The sequence below is a fragment of the Lissotriton vulgaris genome, chromosome 12 (genome assembly GCF_964263255.1).
Source record: "Lissotriton vulgaris chromosome 12, aLisVul1.2, whole genome shotgun sequence".
NCBI lineage: Eukaryota > Metazoa > Chordata > Amphibia > Caudata > Salamandridae > Lissotriton > Lissotriton vulgaris.
In genome coordinates, this window is record NC_141700.1 from 387,320,041 (window position 1) to 387,341,830 (window position 21,790).

Below are 21,790 nucleotides of genomic sequence, written 5' to 3' on the forward strand. Positions count from 1 at the left end.
TTGGACTTTTGTTTCAAATCCAACACCTGTACTCACCTGTGGATAGTGATATTTCTGCTTTTCTCTCCTGTGGTGTGCGGGTTGCGCCTGCTCACTCTTACTTACTACTTATTGTTCTTCTGCACATTCCAGAATGGTGAATGACCTTCATACTTCCTCCAGAACTTCCACTTCAGGTGCTAAACCTAAAAGGCATAAGAATGACCCACCTTCCCCTATTAATTCCTCACAAAACCCTGTACTGGACTCCATTTTAGAGGAAGTGCCTGGTCTTCAACCTTTCATGGTTACCACCAATGAAAAATTAAAACAAATTGAAGACCGTTTGATAATCATGGAAGGCAAGGTTTTGGAACTTGAACAACGTGTTGGGAATCTCCGTGATATTTGTACTAAAAATCCTATGTTAGAACAAGAAATCCACAAACTCAAGCTCCATACAGAAGATTTGGAAAATCGTAATCAAAGGAACAATCTACGCTTTTATGGCCTGCCAGAAAATATTGAAGGTCCTGATATGTTGACTTTAAAAAAAAAAAAACCTGCCTGATCTCTTAGACCTTCAATCCTCTTCACATCTCAACATACAACGAGCGCATGGTTTGGGGCGGCTTCAATCAAACTCTACCAAACCACGTGGTATCATCATGCTCTTCTTAGAGTTTACCGAATTGATGCATGTCTTGAAAGCGGTTAAATCCAAATGACTTCTCATATGGTCAGGTCACAATATTTTCATTTCACAAGATGTTTCAAATGCAACAAATGCAAGATGCAAGGAATTTTTGGCTCTTCGTCCCCAGATGAGACACTTGAACATCCAATATGGTATTCCTCACCCATGTTTTTGCAAACGTACTCATGAATGAAGATCGCATTCTTTTGATGATCCTGATAAACTGAGACTCTTTCTCAACAATATATCTCCTCGTAGTATGGAAAGTTAATGTTATATATTCACTTTGTTCTAAAAGTTAATTTGCTGATGCTGCCCCTTTAATTATATCTGTATTTTTCTAAATCCTTTCTGGTCCATTCGCTAAAATGCTCTTCTCTTTTTTCTACTCCTATTTTTCATCACCATTACTTGTATCTACTCTTTTATCTCCTAGGCTTATTATTTTTTTCTTTCTATTCATTTTATTGTTTTCGCTGTCTCTGCTTCTGTAGTCATCATGTCCCAGTTTTCCTGTTGCTTGTTCCTCTTCAGATCTGGATTCTTTTCCTTGATCTGCTTACTTTCTTCATTTTCATTTGTATCTCTTGCTTCATCTTTCTTACTCTTTTACTTTCCTATCCGTTTGTCTTTTCCCACATTTCTCCTTGATCTGTTTACTTTCTACTTCTTTTTCTTCTATTCTTTCCTCCTCTTCCTTTTTTTTCTCTTTTTCTTTATGTTTGCTTTCCTAGTTTTCAGTTTCAGTTTTAACGTCTTTATTTCGAAGTTCTTCTTCATAAAAGACAAGCATATAAAATACATATACAAACCACACAACTAATATGTACAGATTTATACAAACAATTAAAATATTCCTTCAAGAATCCTGTTTTAAAAACAAAACAATTAAATCGCATAGAAAGACGTTTGTGTCAATGTTAATACAAATATAAATAGTCAGTTCAGGAATGCTTCCCAGAAAAATTAAGTTAACAAATTTGGCACTAAGCTATTGGCACTTCATAATTATATATAATACAAGTTAAAAAGAGACATATGCCCAATCTATAGGAGCCTGTACCTAGTCTAAGAACATACTACATGAGACCACATTACTGACTGGGTTAAAAATGCAAACTAAACCCTTAATTACAGCTATTCAACCATTGCAGTATTGATAGGGTAAGTCATATCTATGGGGAGCTGGTGAGCTGATACCACCCCTTTCTAGCAAATAATTGTATGCTGCTGTAGATCTTAATAAGGGGATGTGTGGGGTACACGGATAAAAATCATACAAATCCCAAATGGAGATGGGACCGTCACCTTTGTGGGGCTGTGAGGAACGTAAGTAGGGGACGATGTTCCTATTCCTAAATTTAACAAGGATTAGGTCCCCAGGAATGTCCTTCGGTAGTGACCCTAACCAGCCCACCCTTCTAACACTCAGGATACCACCATCCATATTGGGTAGCAAGGGTCTATTTTTAGCTAACCAAAAAATGACCTTGTATAATAGGTCCTGATATCTCTCGGGTTTCCTGTGAGCGGGAGCTGGAACTCCCGAAAGAACAAGCACAAAGGGGGCGGCTTCCGGAGGTAGGTCTATATGTGCAGTTCTGTTAGGCTCTGCTTTAATAGCAGAGTAATTAGTTAACAAAGGATTGGGGGCAACTTTAGTGACCGGTGGGGGTTGAGTCTTAGGAGGCTGTCTATCGATCCGGACATTTTTTGTATTAACCAAAGGTTTGTGCGCGGTTTTAGTAGCAGTTGGAGGTAACATGGCTGGAACTGAAATTTTTTTTGTTGTGTCAATTAACAAGGGCACTTCAGGTACAGTTCGTGGAATGGAGCAGTTGGGTGTTGTCGTATTTATAACAGGTAAAGAGTTGGCTTTAATGGCAGACTCTATACTTGTCAGCCTATCCCCTAAAGCAGAAATTTGTTCTAGCAGGGGTGCTAATACAGAATTTAACAATAGTTCGAGCTGGGGCAGTAGTTGCAATTGCAGCGATGGTACTTTAACATCCAAATATTCACTGGCCCCCCTGGGTGTAATGGAGTTCATAACAGGCGATGGGTGATCAATACGGCGTTTTTGTATTAGAGGTTGGAGTTCATAATCAATTGCCCCTTCATGTTTCCTTTTCACACTTTGGCCCGGCGATAGAGCAGTTGCCTCGATGTTATCCTCATTGGGAAGTAGGGAAAGTTCACAAGGTCTGTCAGTGGGAGTGTTAGTGCTAAGGCCTTTTACGGGGGAGGGGGATGTTACTGGAATAAAGTTAGACCCGCACAGTGCATTTAGTTCCTCCCAGTAGGGCAAGTTTGGCAGGCTAACTGGTGTATGTGACGGGGATAGCATTTGACGATGATCATCAATATCAATGTCACAGATAGTGGTAGGTGATGCATAGCTCAGAATAAGCTTTTCCATTCCCTAGCTGTAGTATAGAAAGTTAGTATGGCCCGCTATGTATGACAGTTAATACAGTATATTCAAAGCTTGTGGCAGTGAAGGGGAAGCCTAGAAGTCCATCAATAATCTTGTGGATGGTATGCAGTACTATACCTTCTTTAGCGGTGAAGCCAAGGGAGGTGGCCCGTCCCGTCCTCCTCGTGCCTCTGAGGGCCACAGAGGGCCCGCCCTTTGCCCGGGTTTCGCCCGGCGTCCGCGCGCGTCCGCGACGCGGAGGGAGCTTCCTCAATTTGAGCGCCTCCGGGCGCGCAGTTCCTGTGGCTGTGTGGGCGGGACCGGAAGTTCACCCAAGGCTTGCTGGGAGCTGTAGTTCCCCCCAACTGCGGCCGTGCGGCTGGTGACTACGGCGGCAGGGGGAACGAGCAGCGTCAGGGCCCCAGCAGCAGGTGGAGAAAAGTGCGTGTGCCTGCTCCCCTCCTCAGCCCGAAGTAGGTAAAGAATGTCCCCCGCTCCTCCGTGGGAGCTTCCTCAATTTGAGCGCCTCCGGGCGCGCAGTTCCTGTGGCTGTGTGGGCGGGACCGGAAGTTCACCCAAGGCTTGCTGGGAGCTGTAGTTCCCCCCAACTGCGGCCGTGGGGCTGGTGACTACGGCGGCAGGGGGAACGAGCAGCGTCAGGGCCCCAGCAGCAGGTGGAGAAAAGTGCGTGTGCCTGCTCCCCTCCTCAGCCCGAAGTAGGTAAAGAATGTCCCCCGCTCCTCCATGGGAGCTTCCTCAATTTTATTTCCTAGTTTTATGATGTTCCACTTGTTGCATGTGTCCATTAGTGCTGTTTATTGTTATATAACATATTTTTATCTCCCATCTCATATATGGTGTTTCTCTCCTTTCAGCTGTTTCCCTGAAGTGTGTCATCTCTTTACATGTACTACCCCTCCATTATGTGTAATTTTGTCCCATGGAATGTTCTTGGTCTTGGGCACCCCGTCAAAAGACAAATGGTATTTTCTCATTTATCAAAATTAAATGCTCAGGTTGCCTTTATTCAAGAAACGCATTGTAATGAAATAGAATTGCTCAAGTCATAAAGACAATGGGTTGGTCAAGTTGTGTTTTGTCCTTCACCTAGTAATAAATGGGGTGTTTTGATATTGTTTCATAACGCATTACATGTACAAATGTTATCTACACATAATGATACAGATGGACGATGGGTAATGGCTAAGGTTGTCATCCACAATAAAGAGCTAGTTATTTTGAACATTTACGGCCCAGTCAGACCAGATCCAGAATTTTGGAATTCTTTTAAGATTTTACTTTCCTCTATTGACTGTCCGAATATTGTAGTTGCTGGTGACTTTAACCAGTGGCTAGATCCTTTTTCTGACAGACAATCTAAGTGTAAATTTTATCCCGATAAATCCCACAAAGCCTTTCAATCTGCGATTACCTCTCGTTCATTATACAATGTTTTGAAAACTTGTAACCCAGACTATCTTGAATTTACTTTTTTCTCAAATTTTCATCAAACTCGTTCTAGAATTGATTATATTTTGGTTGGTAAATCCCTTCTCCCATCTCTTCAGTCCTCGGAGATTGGATCAATTTTTATTTCTGATCATGCTCCTATCCTTTCTGTTGTGGACCTATTCTTAAGTTCCCCAAAATGTAGTCGTTGGAAGTTAAATAACTTTCTATTATCAGATACCCTTTTAATCGCTGAAGCCACTACTTTTATTAATGAATTTTTATTACACTTAATAACCCCTCTGAAATCTCCATTTCTAATAATTGGGATGCCTTCAAGGCCTCTTTTTGTGCCTTTACTATTTCAGTTGTAGCAAAGAAAAAGAAGATTGCACGAAATAAGTATACAGTGTTACTACAACAACTCAAATTCTTGGAACATACTTATTTTACTTCTAATTTTCCCTCTGCCCTTCACGAACTGATTAGGGCCAAATCTGAACTTAATAAACTGGCTACAGTTGATGTTGTAATGTCCTTCTTGAAATTAAATCCAAATATCATGGGGGCCAAAATAAAGCTGGTCGGATGTTGGCCAATTAATTGAAAAATAAATCTGAGCGTAAGAATATTGGACCCATTTTAAATGAATCTACTAACAGCCTAGCATCCTCGGATGAGGACATTGCAAATATATTTCATGAATATTACCAGTCACTTTATTCTGATGATATGAATCCCTCAACCCAAAATTGAAACACCTTCTTTTCTGGCCTTCCCACTCCCCCTTCCTTACCTGACGAGTTTGGCTTATTGGAGAGAGATGTTACTCTTCAAGAGATAACTGATGCTATTAAGTCTTTAAAAAAATCAAAGGCACCAGGACCAGATGGCCTTTCTGTTGAATTTTATTCTGATTTTTCCTCTATTTCTGTTCCCAAGCTGCTGGCTCTCTTTAATTCATGTATTACTGATTGCATAGTCTTGGGTTCCTTTATGGAAGCCTTGCTCGTTCTTATTCCCAAAACCGATAAGGATCACTCCCTTTGTAAAAATTATCGTCCCATATCATTAATTAAATATGATTGTAAGATATTCGCTTAAATTCTTGCCACTCGCCTTGAGTCTATTATCCCATTGCTGGTTAAAACTGATTAAGCTGGTTTTATCAAGGGCAGATTGACTGCGGTTAATGTTCGTATAATTTCCTTTGGTAAAAAATGTAAATCCCCACTTGCTGCGTTGTCCTCGGATGCTGAAAAGGGTTTTGATTGAATGAATTGGCAATTCATGTTCAAAACACTTCAATGGTTTGGATTTGGGACTACGTTATTGCCTATTTTAAGTTGTTATCTTCTCACCCGTGGCGGTATCTTTGTAAATAATCGCTTCTCAAATTTGTTTTCTTTATCTAGGGGTACACGTCAGGGTTGTCCTCTTTCTCCTTTGTTATTTGTATGTCTCGAGCCATTCCTTGAGAGTATCCGTGCTAACACACATATTTCAGGTTTCACTTATAATTCTATGGAAACCAAAATGTCAGCATATGCTGATGATATATTAATATATATGTCTAACCCTCACACTTCCCTTCCTCCCTTTTTTGAAGAGGTTCAGTTATATTCCAGTATTTCTGGTTATAAGTTGAACTTCTCAAAAACAGAAGTATTGCCGTTGAATTTCCTATGTTACCAATACTTGTTTGATGATCCTAATTTTGCTTGGTGTCCTACAAAAAACAAAATACATTGGTTCCTAATTTTGCTTGGTGTCCTACAAAAAACAAAATACATTGGTATCTGGTTTTCTGCTACTTTGTCTACCACAATTAGACTCATGTTTAATGCACTAATTACCAAAATTCAATCTCTCCTGCTTTCTTGGTCCCCTCTTCATTTGCCCTGCTGGGGTAGGTTGGACACCATATATACATATCTATGCTTCCCTGTTTCATATTTTTCACAAATTAATTCCATCTTTACTAAATTTTGATGGAATAAAAAACATCCACGCATTTCTCTTACAAAACTTAAATGTCCCAAATATGAAGGAGGCGTGCGTTTTCCTGATTTTAAAACCTAACATTCTGCCTTTTTGATTAAACAATGTTTTGCCCTTTCCTATGAATTTGCTGATATCCCTATACCCAGATGGATTGTTTTTGAATGCTCCTTATTGAAGGACTTTTCTTTTCGTAATGTAATTTAATATATCTAACTGTACTTTCAAATAATCCTATTTTAAAATAGTCCCAAAACCTACTATATAACATATTCGTTGATGGTCTAGACCCATTACAATGTTTTTTATCCTCTACTATCTGGTATAATAAATACATCAAATACAAAAGTAAATCATTCTACTACAAACATTGGAAGGAGAAGGGAATTATTTTCGTTCATCAATTAATTCACCAAAATTCTGTTCTTCCCTACCCTGAATTACAATTGCAATATCATTTGCCCGTCACCTTCCTCCGTGATTACACTGTCATTTCAACAACATTGCAGTCCCACTTAGCTTCTTTTGATCTCTCCAATGTTTCCACCTCACTTACTCCACCTAAACCGCTGTATACTGTTTCTCAAGAGCACAAATCTAAAGCCGCATATATTTATAAGTTATTGTCATTACATTTTACTGAAAGACCAAAATTAGCTTGGGAAACTGACTTATCCTTCTCAATATCTGTCTCTATTTGGGATAAATTATGGTCTAAGTAATTCAAAATTTCTGCTGCTGCTCGTATAACTCAATCTCTCTATTTTATTTACAATATAGCAGTTATTACTCCTGTTTGTATATCCAAGTTTACCCCTTCCTCTTCACCTTTGTTGTTGGTCTTGTTCTGAATTTACTGGTACTTTAAGACATCACATTTATGAATGCTCCAATGTATTGACCTTTTTGGCATTCTATTTGATCTACATGCATGAAAATCTTTAAATTGATATTACGTTATCATTGCAAAATGTTTTTCTAGGTTCTTCCTCTCCTGACTACGATGCTTTTACTTCTATATCTTTATTGTTCGACCTTTTTATTGCATTAGCTTTCAAAGTTATTTTGTCATGTTGGAAAGATAATTCCAAGTTATCCTCATTGACTTGGTGGAATTTTATTTGTGATGAACACAGAATTGCTTTTGTCTCCTCTTCTATTTTATCTCAGAAAATTAAATCAAATCTTCTGTGGTTACCTTTTACATCTTATCTTGCTTCACATGCACCTGTATCTTAAACTACGTATTCTTAATTCCATATTTTATTCTATGCATTTTCATCTCTCTTTTATTCTTTTCTTTTCTTTTATGTTTTACATCCCTCTCCTTTTTTTTACTTTCTCTCTCTTTCTCTGCTATTGTTTTATCATCCACAGTTACATATTGAATACTTATGTATTATTTGAATTATGTGTATTGCTTTGACAATGCTGTTATCTTTCTTCTTCTTGTTTTTGTTTATCCTTAAAATTCAATAAAAGTCTTAAACAAAAAAGGACTCTAGGTCATTGGTAGTAAGGCAAAGAAAGGTCAGATAAATATGTAGCATTAAAAGAAGGTTAGATCATCCTTCACTTTGCAGTTATTTGTAAATCTATAATGGATGTAGGTGAGAAATACTCAAGTAACCAAAGTCAGATTGCTATAGCAGCTCCCCTCACCCTATCCCCAACTGTGAAAGCCTTTTTTTTACGTTAGACTTCTTCCCCACAAGTACTCTGCTTGGAATACTTATATATGGTCCCCCTGGAACTCAGGGGCAGTTCCTTGACTCCCTATCATCCTCCATAGCCAACCTAGTATGTAGCTCCGCTAATTTTACCCTCCCGAGTGATTTTAACATCTACCTTGATAAAGCTTCAGACAACAATACCTCAGAAATAATTTCCAGTCTTGCTGCACTACAGCTCCAACAATTAGTGCTAAAACCTACTCATTCCAAAGGTCATGTCCTAGACCCCATCTTCACCAACTGTCCAGGTCTTTCGGCAGGAAATCCTCTGCCCCTACCCTGGACTGACCACTTTCTAATCCCTGCCTCCTGGAGCTATCCAGCCCCCTATCAAGCAACCAATACAGCTACTCGGAAGGAACGCAACTGGTCCAAACTTCCCCTAGCAGAATGGACATTATCTTTAGACTCCCTCAAACCACCCCACAATGCGGATCCCTCCATAGCCAATGACAACTTCAACAATTGGATCTCAAACACCCTAACTCCGTTCTCCCCATTACTGCTACAAAACCAAAGCGCACCACTAAGACTGCCCCCTGGTACTCCCAGGACCTACGAGGAAAGAAACGCCAATGCAAAAAACTAGAGAGATACTGGCGCCTAGACTACTCCCTCCCCAGAAAAATGGCATACAGAGCCGCGATAAAAACTTACAAAAATGAAATTAGAACAGCGCAAGCCGCCTTTTACGAGAGCAAGATCAATGCAGCTGCATCCAAACCAAAGGAAATCTATAAAATCGCAAAATCCCTCCTCAAGCCACCAGAAAAACCTCAAACTCCCCCTCAATCCTCAAACCTGCTCTAACGACCTGGCAGAATTCTTCCATAACAAAATACAAAGCATTTACACCTCCTTCATCCACACACAAGCCCCAATTCCATCAACTCCATTAATCCCTCCCTCCGAACCACAGCCACCCATTCCAATTCCAGCTACACTCGTCAAACTTCCCCTACTTGACCTACCCTCACTACAATCCATAATGCACCTTGTAAAATCTAGATCCCCCAACGACCCAGCACCACCACGCTCTCTACTGGCAGTTACAACGCACATCCTCCCCACTATCCTAGAACTACTCAATTCCTCACTAGCCACCGGAATTGTCCCACTTCCTTGGAAACTGGCCATGGTTAGAGCACTCCTAAAGAAACCCAACCTAGACCCCAATATCCCAGGGAACTATCGACCTATATCCCTGCTACCCTGGCTCAGCAAGATCTTGGAGAAACACGTCAACAAGATCTTGACAGAATTTTTAGATACCCATCAGCTACTTGACCCCACCCAAACGGGTTTTCGACCCATGCATGGAAATGAGACTGCCCTTATCAATGTAATAGAAGAGGCACGGAAGATCACGGATCAGGGAGGCACAACAGCCATCATCCTACTAGACCTAAGTGCCGCCTTCGACACTGTAAACCACAGCATACTACTGCAACAACTCACCAACCTAGGAATCTCATCTCTGGCAGTCTCTTGGTTCGCATCCTTTCTAAAGGAGCAATCCTTCAAAGTCTTTGAAGGTGACACTGCCTCCGCCAAAAAAACCCTAGACTGTGGTGTGCCGCAGGGCTCTTCCCTAAGCCCTATGCTTTTCAATGTGTACATGAGCCTCCTAGCTGAGATCGCCCGCCCCTTTCGGGCTAAAAATAATCACCTATGCGGACGACACTCAGCTAGTGGTAGCCCTGGTGTCAGTCCCACACCACCACCAGTCATCTTAGGGACTGCCTTGAGGCAGTGACCTCCTGGATGACATCTTCCTGTCTCAAACTAAATGGAGTCAAAACCGAGCTAATGCTACTAATTACCGCCCCAACCCCAACATCGAACACCTTTGGCCTTCATGCCTTGGACCCCCTCCGGTGCCCAAGGACACGATCAAAAGCCTTGGCGTCTGGCTGGACAAGTCCCTAAACTTCAATCTCCAAGCAGCAAAATTATCAGCCACCTGCTTTGGCCTACTTAGACTCATCCGAAAAATTACCCCCCTCCTACACTTCAATGCCAGAAGAATCATGATCCAAGGCTTAATCCTGTCGCGTTTGGACTTTGGAAATGCCCTCTACCTAGGAGCCCCACAGTCCACTCTAAACAAGCTGCAGGTTATCCAGAACTGTGCGGCACGCACCCTTCTCCAGATTCCGCGTCACACCTCAGTTAAAAGAGAACTCAGGAAGCTACATTGGCTCCCCGTCCGGAACAGAATCGCATTCAACGCCCTATGCATCGCACACCGAGCCTTTTGGAAATCAGGGGCCACTATCAATCACACACTGGTCACCCCATACCAACCAAACAGACAGCTTAGATCTACCCTCTCATACCTGCTCACAGTACCCCGAGTCAAGAAGGTTAGATGTGGTGGACGTTCCTTCTCCTACAACACGACCAAACTCTGGAACTCCCTACCTCTCCATCTACGTAGGGAATCCAACTTGATGTCCTTCAGAAAAGGACTCAAAACCCAGCTGTTTAAGGACTAGAAGAGGATCCCCTTGCCCTCTCACAAACGTTTGTTTCGCAGCGCTAGGACGCCTCAGGGTAGCTACCGCACTTTACAAATACTCTTTCCATTTAATTTCATTCATTTCATGCGCCAGCCAGAATTTGCCTTAACTTTTATAAGGGGGCAGGGCGCATCAAATCCATAATTAAAGCTTCCCCTGTTGACACCATGATCCACACTGCATTTTCGGTTAAATGACCGACATGCTTACAAAAACTGGTATCTCACTACAGCCTAAACAGAGCTCTTCAATCAATGGCATCGCCATCAATTCATCGAATCATCATTCATGAGGAGGAAGCACGTTGGAAGATCTTTGGGCACACCTAGACTCTTGAATACAACTAGCCTAAACTTGAGATACAAAGTCAGCGACATATGGTTCAGAAAACATTAAAAAAATCAGATTTGCATTTAACTAAACTCAACAAAGAGCAGGGGTCACGATCGAAAAGCGTGAACAAGGTTTACAAACTTTTTCAGCTGAACTCTTCCTCCCAACTGTAAATGTTGTACTGCTCCACACCTTTGCCAAGCGCTCTCATGGAACAGAGAAGAGAAATGTAGTGCTTTATAAATGCCTTAATAAATAAATAAACCCTGTCTTCTATTTGTTTTCTTTTCTGATGTGCCTTGTTTCATCTCATTCAGTGTATTAACAAGAATGTATTTTCAGTGTTGATAAAGTCTGTTCTTTGGGATTTTTTATCTCCTTTTATCTGTCGCTCTTGCTGCAGCGCTGCTGAAATTTGTTTGAGTTTTCTCTCTGTCGACGGAGGATCAGAGAGCACTTTGATAATGTTTTTTTGGCTCTATGATAAGGCCGTGGCTGATGCAGGGACGTTCATCCGAATGGTGACCATGTGCCACTTTTTGTGTTGTGCTTGGCTGCTGCTTTTAGTGTGTGGCAGAAATCCAGCACAAAGTGAAAGAACAGAAATGTCCTTAGTGTCTGCAGCAGCACAAGATAAATGGTTAAAATGAACTCTGAAAAGATGCTGGAAATGGGAGTATTTTAAAGGTGGAAACTTTAATTTGCCACTCTCCGGTTACTTGCAATCAGAAAAGACTGAGGGCCAGATGTAGGTGGCTAAATACCAGTCGGTAATGCCGAAATTCGGTGAATTTCAGCATTACCGACTGGTATTTGCCCATGTGCGACACCCTTGTGGAGTGGGGTTTGGCTGAAAGAGACCTCGTCTCTCCGGCACTTCCGGCAATGGGACCACATCAGGATCTCGTTATAAGGGGACATCTGGGTAGAGGGCCACATCAGATCCTTTGCAGACTTGCAGCAGCACTATTACCTCCATTCCTCCCAATTTTATAAATATCTACAGCTTAGGCATGAGTACATATTCGGTCTCCCACTTCCTTCCCGGAATTTAGCCCCCTTGAGGCCCAAGTGATGATGGGGAACCTGGGTAGAGGGCGGTGTCCCGGATTAACTGCTCCCTAGTGAACAATGGCCCTGCATCCCTAAACTTGTCACGTGCCTGCTGGGAGGGTTGGTTGGGTCCCCTGGAGGACGTGGACTGAAGAGACGCTCTTATGGCCCCCAAGACCTTGTCGAACTCCTCCAAGTTACGTCTAGTCCAACTCTACTACCTCCATACGTGTTACTTCACTCCTGCGCGCCTATACAGCGCCCTTCTGCGGCCCTCCCCGACCTGCACATGATATAATCACGCCCCTGCGGACTTCTACCACATGATTTGGCAATGCCCTGTCCTTGGGGGGCCTTTTGGGAGGGGTTGGAACTGGACTTAGAACTCATTCAGACCCTGGGGTGGACGGTTCCTCATGACCCACTGCACCTGGTCCTAGGTGTGTTTAATGGCCTCTAAGGGATTCAACAAATTCTGCATCCTGCAGGAACTAGGTGTTCATCCACCAAGCCGTACGAATGCCGTCAGGAGAGTTCCCGAGACGGAGGGAAACAGGTGAGTGGTCTGAGATGCCTCGGTACAGGATAGTAGCCCCGGATATCAACTGGCAGTCTGGGGCTGGCAGCAGGAGCAGGTCGATATGAGAGTGGGTATGGCGGGCAGCCGAAGTATGAGTATATTGTTCCCGACGGGGATTCCACACCCTCCATGCATCGCAGAGACCCAGGACAGAGGACCAATCAGATAGGCGGTTAGCGGAGGCAAGGCGAGACGCCGGGGGAGTATCTGTCGTGTCGCAGGAGGGTTACATATTGGCGTTCAAGTTGCCACCCATGGCCGTCAGACCCTGTGGAAAAGAGGAGATTACGAGTGAGAGATGGTAAAGGGCAGAGGGTGTGGTAGCGGGGGGAATGTATACACTCAGGAGGTTAAAGGGGTGTCCTTCGATCTTACCCATCAGGGCCACATAGTGGCCTTGTGTGTCCATATCGGCCTGCGCTAGGGTATAGGGAACCCCCTCTGAAGCAGTATGGCAACCCCCCAGGAGCCCCGTGCAAAACCATAGTGCCAGACCCTTTCGAACCCATACCAGGCGAGGAAGTTGCACTGTGTACCGAGAAGGTGTGTTTCCTGTAAAAACAGAATATCAGGTGCATGTCACTGAGCGCTGCGAAGAACAGCAGTAAGTTTTGTGCAATCTAGTAGGCCGTTGACGTTCCACGACTTGATGTGGAGGGGTCTATTTAAGGTGGACATCATCTAGGTGGAAGTGTGTAGATGAAAAAGCGCGAGCGCAAGCGCAAGCGGACCCGGATCCCAGGGGTGGCAGCATCCCGTGGCCAGGGCCTTCAGTTGGAAGTTGTGTGGTCTGGTAAGTCTTGTATCGTTGTTGATGGCATATGTGCATAGATAGCTACCAAGAGAAACAAAGAACAGCGGCCCGTAGGTGGCTAAAAACAATAAAGAATTGGGAGACAACAGTCTTCCAACCCTCCCACACACCCCAACACCCCACACCCTATACTTCCGAAGATGAAGCATCTGTCACTCTGAAAGAAACAACTTAAAACAACAACACTTCAATGAATCTGTGTGCTAAGCTAAAACGGTTAGCAGAACATGAATGTGGCAGAGATGGACCCCCCTCCATGGAGTCGGATATGACATTTGTTAACAGCTGCAATTACATTTAGAACAAATAAATAGTAGAGAAGTACAAATGAGTCTAGGAGCTGAGGTAAGAAACAGGTTGCAGAACTTGGTTGCAATGAAGAGGGAAAGCTTCCGCTGTATGGATATGGTAATGATCTTGGCTACAGCAGCAATTTGGGAAACAGATTAAGGGACCCCTGCCCTAGGCCTGAATTCAAGTTCCCTCATCTTCTCCGGTTCCACGAAGCGCGGGCTCCTTGACAGGTCAGAGTCGGAAATAGCAGGGCGTATGGCCTCGGGGGGATCCGGGATACAGCTCAAGTCAATCAGGGAGTTAGTTGGGCTGGGAGTGGCGGACCTCTGAGTTGAAGCATGGGAGGGAGGTCACTGGGACGTTGCACCCGGTAAGCAGGATGCTTCACCGCAGCGGTCGCCTTTCTTGCAGGACCTTATCCAGTGTCTCTGGGGTTTAGGCAGGGTTTGGGTGAGGCTGAGTGGGGCCTTGCCGGGTAGGGTAGGAGACCGGCTAGTTCAGGAGGGGTCATTCTTCCGCGAGCCAGGTCCACGCCACTTGGGGACCGTCGAAGAAGAATGTCTTGTCTTGAAAAACAACTCTGAGCCGAGCCGGAAAGAGGAGACCGTAGCGGTGATCCAGGTTAGGGAGCTTCTGTTTGACATCATCATAAGTTTGATGCTGGGCCTGCACCTACCTGGTGTAATCCAGAAATACCATGATCCTGTTGTTTTGGAACAGCAGTGGACCCTGCACCCTGGCTGCCCTGAGGATGGCATCTCTGTCCCGGAAGTTGAGGAGCCTCAGGATAATCAATCAATCAATCAATCAAAGCATTTATATAGCGCACTACTCACCGAGAGGGTCTCAAGGCGCTTGGGGGGGGGGGGGTCGCTACTGCTCGAACAGCCAGGTCTTGAGCTGCTTCCTGAAGGCGAGGTGGTCTTGGGCCAGGCGGAGGTGGGTCGGGAGGGAGTTCCAGGTCTTGGCGGCCAGGTAGGAGAAGGACCTTTCTCCAGTGGTGGCTCTTCGGATGCGGGGGACGGCGGCGAGGGCGTGGTTGGTCGATCGAAGCTGGCGTTTGGGGGTGTAGAAGTTGAGGCGGCTGTTGAGGTATCTTGGGCCATGGTTGTGTAGGGCTTTGTGTGCGTGGGTGAGGAGACGGAAGGTGATTCTCTTGTTGACCGGGAGCCAGTGCAGGTCTCTCAGGTGTCCGGAAATGTGGCTGTGTCGGGGGATGTCGAGGATGAGTCTTGCTGAGGCGTTCTGGATCCGCTGGAGTCTCCTCTGGAGTTTGGCGGTGGTTCTGGCGTAGAGGGAGTTGCCGTAGTCCAGGCGGCTGGTGACGAGGGCCTGGGTGACCGTCTTCCTGGTCTCGGTGGGAATCCACCGTAAGATCTTACGTAGCATGCGCAGGATGTTGAAGCACGACGAGGAGACGGCGTTGACTTGTCTGGTCATGGAGAGGGAGGAGTCCAGGATGAAGCCCAGGTTGCGTGCGTGGTCTGCGGGTTTGGGTGCGCTGCCCAGGGCGGTGGGCCACAAGGAGTCGTCCCAGGCAGAGGGTGAGGAGCCCAGGATGAGGACTTCCGTCTTGTCTGAGTTCAGTTTCAGGCGGCTGTTCATCATCCACTCAGCTACGTCTGTCATCCCATGTAGGTTGGCTCCGGCGGTGGCGGGGTCGTTGGTGAGGGAGAGGATCAGCTGGGTGTCGTCGGCATAAGAGATGATGTTGAGGTTGTGTTGGTGTGCGACGGCCGCGAGGAGGCTCATGTAGATGTTGAAGAGGGTGGGGCTGAGCGAGGAGCCTTGAGGGACGCCGCAGATGACTTCAGTGGCTTCTGATCTGAACGGGGGGAGGCGGACTCTCTGTGTCCTTCCGGCGAGGAAGGAGATGATCCATTCTAGTGCCTTCTCTTGGATTCCGACGTTGCTGAGGCGCTGCACTAGGGTGCAGTGGCAGACAGTGTGGAATGCCGCGGAGAGGTCCAGAAGGATGAGGGCCGCATTTTCCCCATTGTCGAGCAGGGCTCGGATGTCATCGGTGGCTGCGATGAGGGCGGTCTCGGTGCTGTGGTTGGCCCGGAAACCGGACTGCGAGAGGTCGAGGGATCCATTCGTCTCGAGGAAGGCGGCCAGCTGCTTGTTGACGGTCTTCTCGATGACTTTGGCCGGAAACGGGAGTGGCGAGATGGGGCAGTAGTTTTTGAGTTCGGTGGGGTCTGCTGATGGTTTCTTCAGTAGAGCGCTGAGTTCGGCGTGCTTCCAGCTCTCTGGGAAGGTAGCGGTGTCGAAGGAGGTGTTGATGATGTCCCGCAGGTGAGGTGCGATGAGAGCGTCGGCTTTGTTGAAGAAGTGGTGAGGGCAGGGGTCGGTTGGGGATCCGGAGTGGATGGAGTTCATCGTGCGGATGGTGTCTTCGGTGGTGATCGGGGTCCAAGCGTGGAGGGTGGTGGTGGGGGTCGTTGGTGCGGTCATAGGGTAAGTCGGTTGTGTGCTGAAGCTGTTGTGTATGTCTGCGATCTTGTTGTGGAAGTAGGAGGCGAGGGAGTTGCAGAGTTCTTGTGATGGGGTGATGTTGTTGTTTCCGGCGTTGGGATTGGAGAGCTCTTTGACGATGTTGAAGAGTTCCTTGCTGTTGTGTGCGTTGTTGTCCAGTCGTTCCTTGAATGCGGTTCTCTTGGTGGTATGGATCAGTTGATGGTGTTTTTGAGTTGCGAGCTTGAGGGTGGTCATGTTGTCTGGTGTAGGGTCTCTGCTCCAGGCTCGCTCGAGGGCACGGCAGTTCTTATTGGAGCTCTTGAGTTCGTCGGTGAACCAGGGTGCTTTCTTACTGCCGGGTCTGCTGGGCGGGGTTCTCAGTGGGGCGAGGTCATCTGCCCAGTTGCTGATCCACTTTGTGAGGTTGTTGGCGGCCTGGCTGGGGTTCGCAGAGCTGGCGGGGGGATCTTGGCTCAGGGCTGCGGCGAGCTGGTCGGCTGTGATCTTGTTCCAGTTTCTGCGTGCGACCTGCTGCTGGTGGTGGTGGATCGTGTTCTTTCTGAAGCTGAAGTGGACGCAGCTGTGGTCCGTCCAGTGGAGTCCTGTGGCGTGGCTGATGGCGATGTGCTTGCTGGATGAGAAGATGGGGTCGAGTGTGTGTCCGGCGTAGTGGGTGGGGGAGGTCACCAGCTGCTTGAGACCGAGGTTGTCGAGGTTGTCCAGCAGGGTGGTGGTGTTGCGGTCGTTGTTGTTCTCCAGGTGAAAGTTGAGGTCCCCGAGGAGGATGTAGTCAGCGGAGGGGAGGGCGTGCGGGCTGATGAAGTCGGCGATGTCTTCGCTGAATTGTGTGCGTGGTCCCGGGGGTCTGTAGATGAGGGTGCCTCTGAGGGTGGTCTTGGGGTCGGTGTGGATCTGGAAGTGCAGGTGTTCGGCAGTTGTGAGGGTGTCGTCGGTGTTGGTCGTGATGCGGATGGTGTTCTTGTGGACGATGGCGATGCCTCCTCCGGTCTGGTTGATTTGGTCCCTCCGGGTGATCTTGTATTCGTCCGGGATGGCGATGGCGATGTCGGGCGCTGAGGAGGCGTTCATCCAGGTTTCCGTGAGGAAGGCGACGTCTGGAGATGTAGTGTCGATCAGGTTCCAGAGTTGGACGGAGTGTCTGTGGACGGAGCGAGTGTTGAGCAGGATGCACTCCAGGTGGTTGCTGCTGGTGCTCGGTTTGGTGGGTGCTGGTGCCGTGCAGGTCCGGATGCAGGTGAACTTGCAGGAGTGGCAGCTGAAGGGTCCGTGGGTGCGTCTTGGGGTGCCACGGTAGCATCCAGGGATCCGGCCGGCGTTGAGGGCGTTGAGTTCGGTGGCGTCGTAGGTCCGGCGGGTAGGCTGGTGTCTTCGGGGGCCAGGGGGTCTGGGCCTGGGCGCGGTCCAGGCGCGGACGGATGCAGACGGGCTTACCTTTGGTGCACCTTCGGCGCTCAATCGGTGCTCCCGCTGCGCGCGTCCCCTGCGCAGTCGCTCTGGGGGCGTCATAAGTAAGGAGCCGGGAGGGCGGGTCAGCTGGGTGGCGGGAGCGGGGCGGCAAATGGGCTGGTGGTGGGCGGGGCCGCAGGGAGGCAGCGGCGGGAAATCTGTGCAGGCAAGCGGGCGGCTCAGCGGCGGCTGGGTTGCACGGGGTATTGGGCCAGGCTGGAGCCCTGGGTGGAGGCCGGGGGGCAAGGGAGCGATGGACATGCTTGATGGTGAGAGGGACTCTTTGGGCATCCAGGATCGCACCCACGTCTTCACAAATGTGTCCGCAAGGCCCTGTTCAACTGCTCTGGGAAATCTTATGAGGCGTAGATTGTTTCTCCTTGACCTATTTTCGGCGTCTTCAGCCCGTCAGTGGAGTTCCGAGGTCTAGGTCTGGAGGCGAGCCACCTCGGTCTTGAGTTGGCCAATGTCGTCTTTGGTCATGGAGATATGGGATTCTGCCTCCGTAATTTGCGCGTTGGCATTGCGCAGGTCTTGGCGAATAAGGACCACATCCATCCTCACCTCGCCAATCTTGTGCTTGACTGAGGCCTGTGATGCACCTATCGCCTGAAGGATGGTGGAGAGGTCACCCCCGGCGGAGACAGGAGTGCCAGAGGCTCTCAACCAGGATCCCGGTCTGACGTGGTGTATTGATCCATTTCGGTTTGGGTTGGCGGGTTGGGGTTTTGCAGGGTGCGATTCCTACCCATCGCCACCAATGGTGAGGTCTCGCCACCGCACGGGCAAAGGGGGGGCACTCAACAATCCCAGGGAGGATGGGGGACCCTGGGGACACCCTGAGCATCGATACAAAAGCCCGGGTGCTCAGGTCCCCCCCCTCAGGTACACCGTGAAGAACCAGTCCAGATCCAGTGCCCCGGGGTCGTTGGTGGGGCCCGATGAGAGCACTCTAGTGGGGAGCGGCCAGGCGGGATTGGAAGTATCAGTGATGGGTCAACAGCACATTTCCTCCACCCGGCGATATCAGTCCCACCCCTGAGAGAGCAGCCTGGACCAGAAGAGGGCAAGGAGGAGCCGGGATGTAGGATGGACTCCGGCGCCGACCCGAGCCAGCCGGAGCAGGTGAGGCCCAGCTGATCCCACCCATCCCCAGGGCCTGAGGAGAAGTGTGGCGTCTGGAGGAGGGGTGAAGACAGCGAATGAGTAAGGGGGGCAGGAGTACCAATGTTACCTCTCCTCACGCCACCTGACACGATGGCCGATCCCCGAGTCAGCCCCACATCCAGGAATATAGTTCGGGGCAGATGAGGGATTGAGGGGGAGCCAAGGTGCGTGGAGGACTCTATCACAGGAATGAGTCAGCGCAGGTAGGAAAGGTCTGGCAGATCCAATTCGCCCCACAGGCCAGCAGACGCAGGGAGGCACTCCCAGAGGAGAAGCCTGATGTAAGGGGGGGTGATAACAGCCGGGGAGGAAGGGAGGGCCGGGAGCGCTGATTGCTCCGCGCCGCCCACCAACCGACACGGTGGCTGATCTCCGACCCCACTCACCGGCGGTCTGAAGTTGAAGGCAGAGAGCTGCATTTTTACACCATTTTCCACAGAGAGGTCATCTTGAAAAGAATACCTGGGTTCTTTAGTTTTGGTGATGTGGGAGTGTGATTGTTGGGAATCAAAGTCTTCTTTGCTTATGAAATAATTGTGAATCAAGTATAGTTTGCCAGGATTTTGATCTTGAACAATTCATGCACAAGAAACCTCTCCTTGATCCGGTGAAGCCCATGGTCTGGGTACAAAGTAGTGTTGTTTACATGCCCAGCCATAGGCCCCATGCTCACTGTGCTACTGGAACCAAGCTATACCCACCTATATGCCCTAATCTGGGCAAAACTAGTCTTGGGATGCTTGTGATCCAGTTCAGGGAGGACATGACCTGGCAGTTCAGACTGGACTCTTCCTATCGGAGCAGGGTAAAGAGTAATTTGCAAATGGCTGGCGCAAACTGAAATGGCATGGTAAGCACAAGTAAAATGGTTTGGGATGCTACCCGAGTGATCACCAGTAGTTATACAATTTCAAGCGTTCCTCTCATAACCTTTTGTATGCTTAAGAGGAACATTTCTTCTTATATTATCCAGTGTGGTAGTTTCTGTGAGGGGCACAGGCATGACTCCTGGTCACAGAGGAAGTGGTTTAACTCCATGAAGCATTGAATATGTCTCCTTACCTTAATCTCTACTGTATTACTGAGGAAGGGGAGAATTAAAGACAAGTTTGCTGTCAGTCAGGATGCTTGGGTCAGCAGATACTTTTTTCTAAAAGTGGTGCTGATGGTGTGTTTAAAGGACCATAAAAGGTGCCAGAGAGAAAAGCAAAGGTGATCAGATTAGTTGTGTAATCAGTGACTAAGGGGAAGAAATGTTTGAAGCAAACAGTGGAGCATGGATCCATATGAGAGTTGACAATGTTAGTTTTTTTCTGCCAGTTTCAGGCAGTGGAGCACAAAACTCACTTGGACCGACCATTACATCATCTACTTCAACATCACCAGCTCATGGACCTCTGCCCCAAGTCTGCCCAATGCCCCCCACCGCAGCTGGAGCAGTCTCAAAGGACATATGGATCAGCACCTTCAACACCACCCATCCCATCTCCTCCACCAACCTAGACCAGAATGTCATAAATTTCAACAATTGGTTCACCAGCTGCACAGAGAGCGTTGCTCCCATCGGCAACAACACCCATAGAAGGTCCACCAACCAAGCTAGCGGGTATACTAAAGACCTCAGAACCACTAAATGACACTGTAAGTAACTGGAAAAGAGATGGCGCACTAGCAAGGAAATGACCGACAAGACCCCTTCGAGCAGCCCTCAACCTCTACCACGGAAAGTTGAAAGAATCGAAGAAAAATGCCTTAGTCTTATGCATCAAATCAAGCTTCAATAACAGCAAAGAACTCTTCAACATCGTCGAAGAATTCTCCAACATCTCATCTCAACATTACCTCCTCACAGGAACTCTGCGACAACCTTGCAAACCTCTTCCACAACAAGATCGGCAACATCTACAGAATCTTCGAACCACAACTTCTTCAAGCAACACGACCATGCTACCACATCAGACATCCGACTAACGGAGCAGAACACCATAGCCAGACTCGTCCTGGATCTACCTGGACAAACCCACATCACCCCCTACCTCAGGCAACTCCACTGGCTCCCTGTGCAGAAAAGATGCCAGATCAAGCTCCTGCCCATGCACACAAGGCCACACACAACTGCAGACCCCCTTTATTTGAATCCCCACCTGAACTTCTATCAGTCCACCTGATACCTCCGCTCAGCATCCCTTTCTCTAAACCCCCTGCATCTCCTACCTAGCAACTAAGACATGTAACAACCTACTCATTCATCTACTGACCTCCCCATCCCTTTTAGAGTTTTGAAAGTCCCTTAAAACCTGGCTATTCTGCTAATTAACTAGACCCTGCCAGTGCCTAGATAGCCTCATGGGTGAGAAGAAACGCTCTACAAATCTACTGTTTAATTGATTGATTGAGTTCAGAATTTCACTGTTTCTAATGTGGTGAAGAGCGTGAAGGAAGATTGTAGAGGAGTTGGTGAGATGTAGACATAAATAAACATTTCTAGAGGAATTGATGGACATAGTGGTACAATAATTCAAAGAGATCCTTAGAATGCTGCTTGGTTAAGCAGGGTCACTTATTTAGAGCACGAGTTGGACCTCCTTGGAGACATTAGGTATGATAATATAAGATCCTGATCAAAAAAAGTTCTGTAAAGCAAATAAGTTATGAATGGAAATGGATACATACATTTTTCAACTAATAATGTGTGAGGGGGATGCCATCATTTTCTGAGTGTTTAGAACTGACCCCTCTTCAAAATAGGCAATTCAACCCAAACTCCCAGGTAATCTCCACTCTCAAAATGAATTCAAGCAACCAATTACCAGTTTTGGGATTGT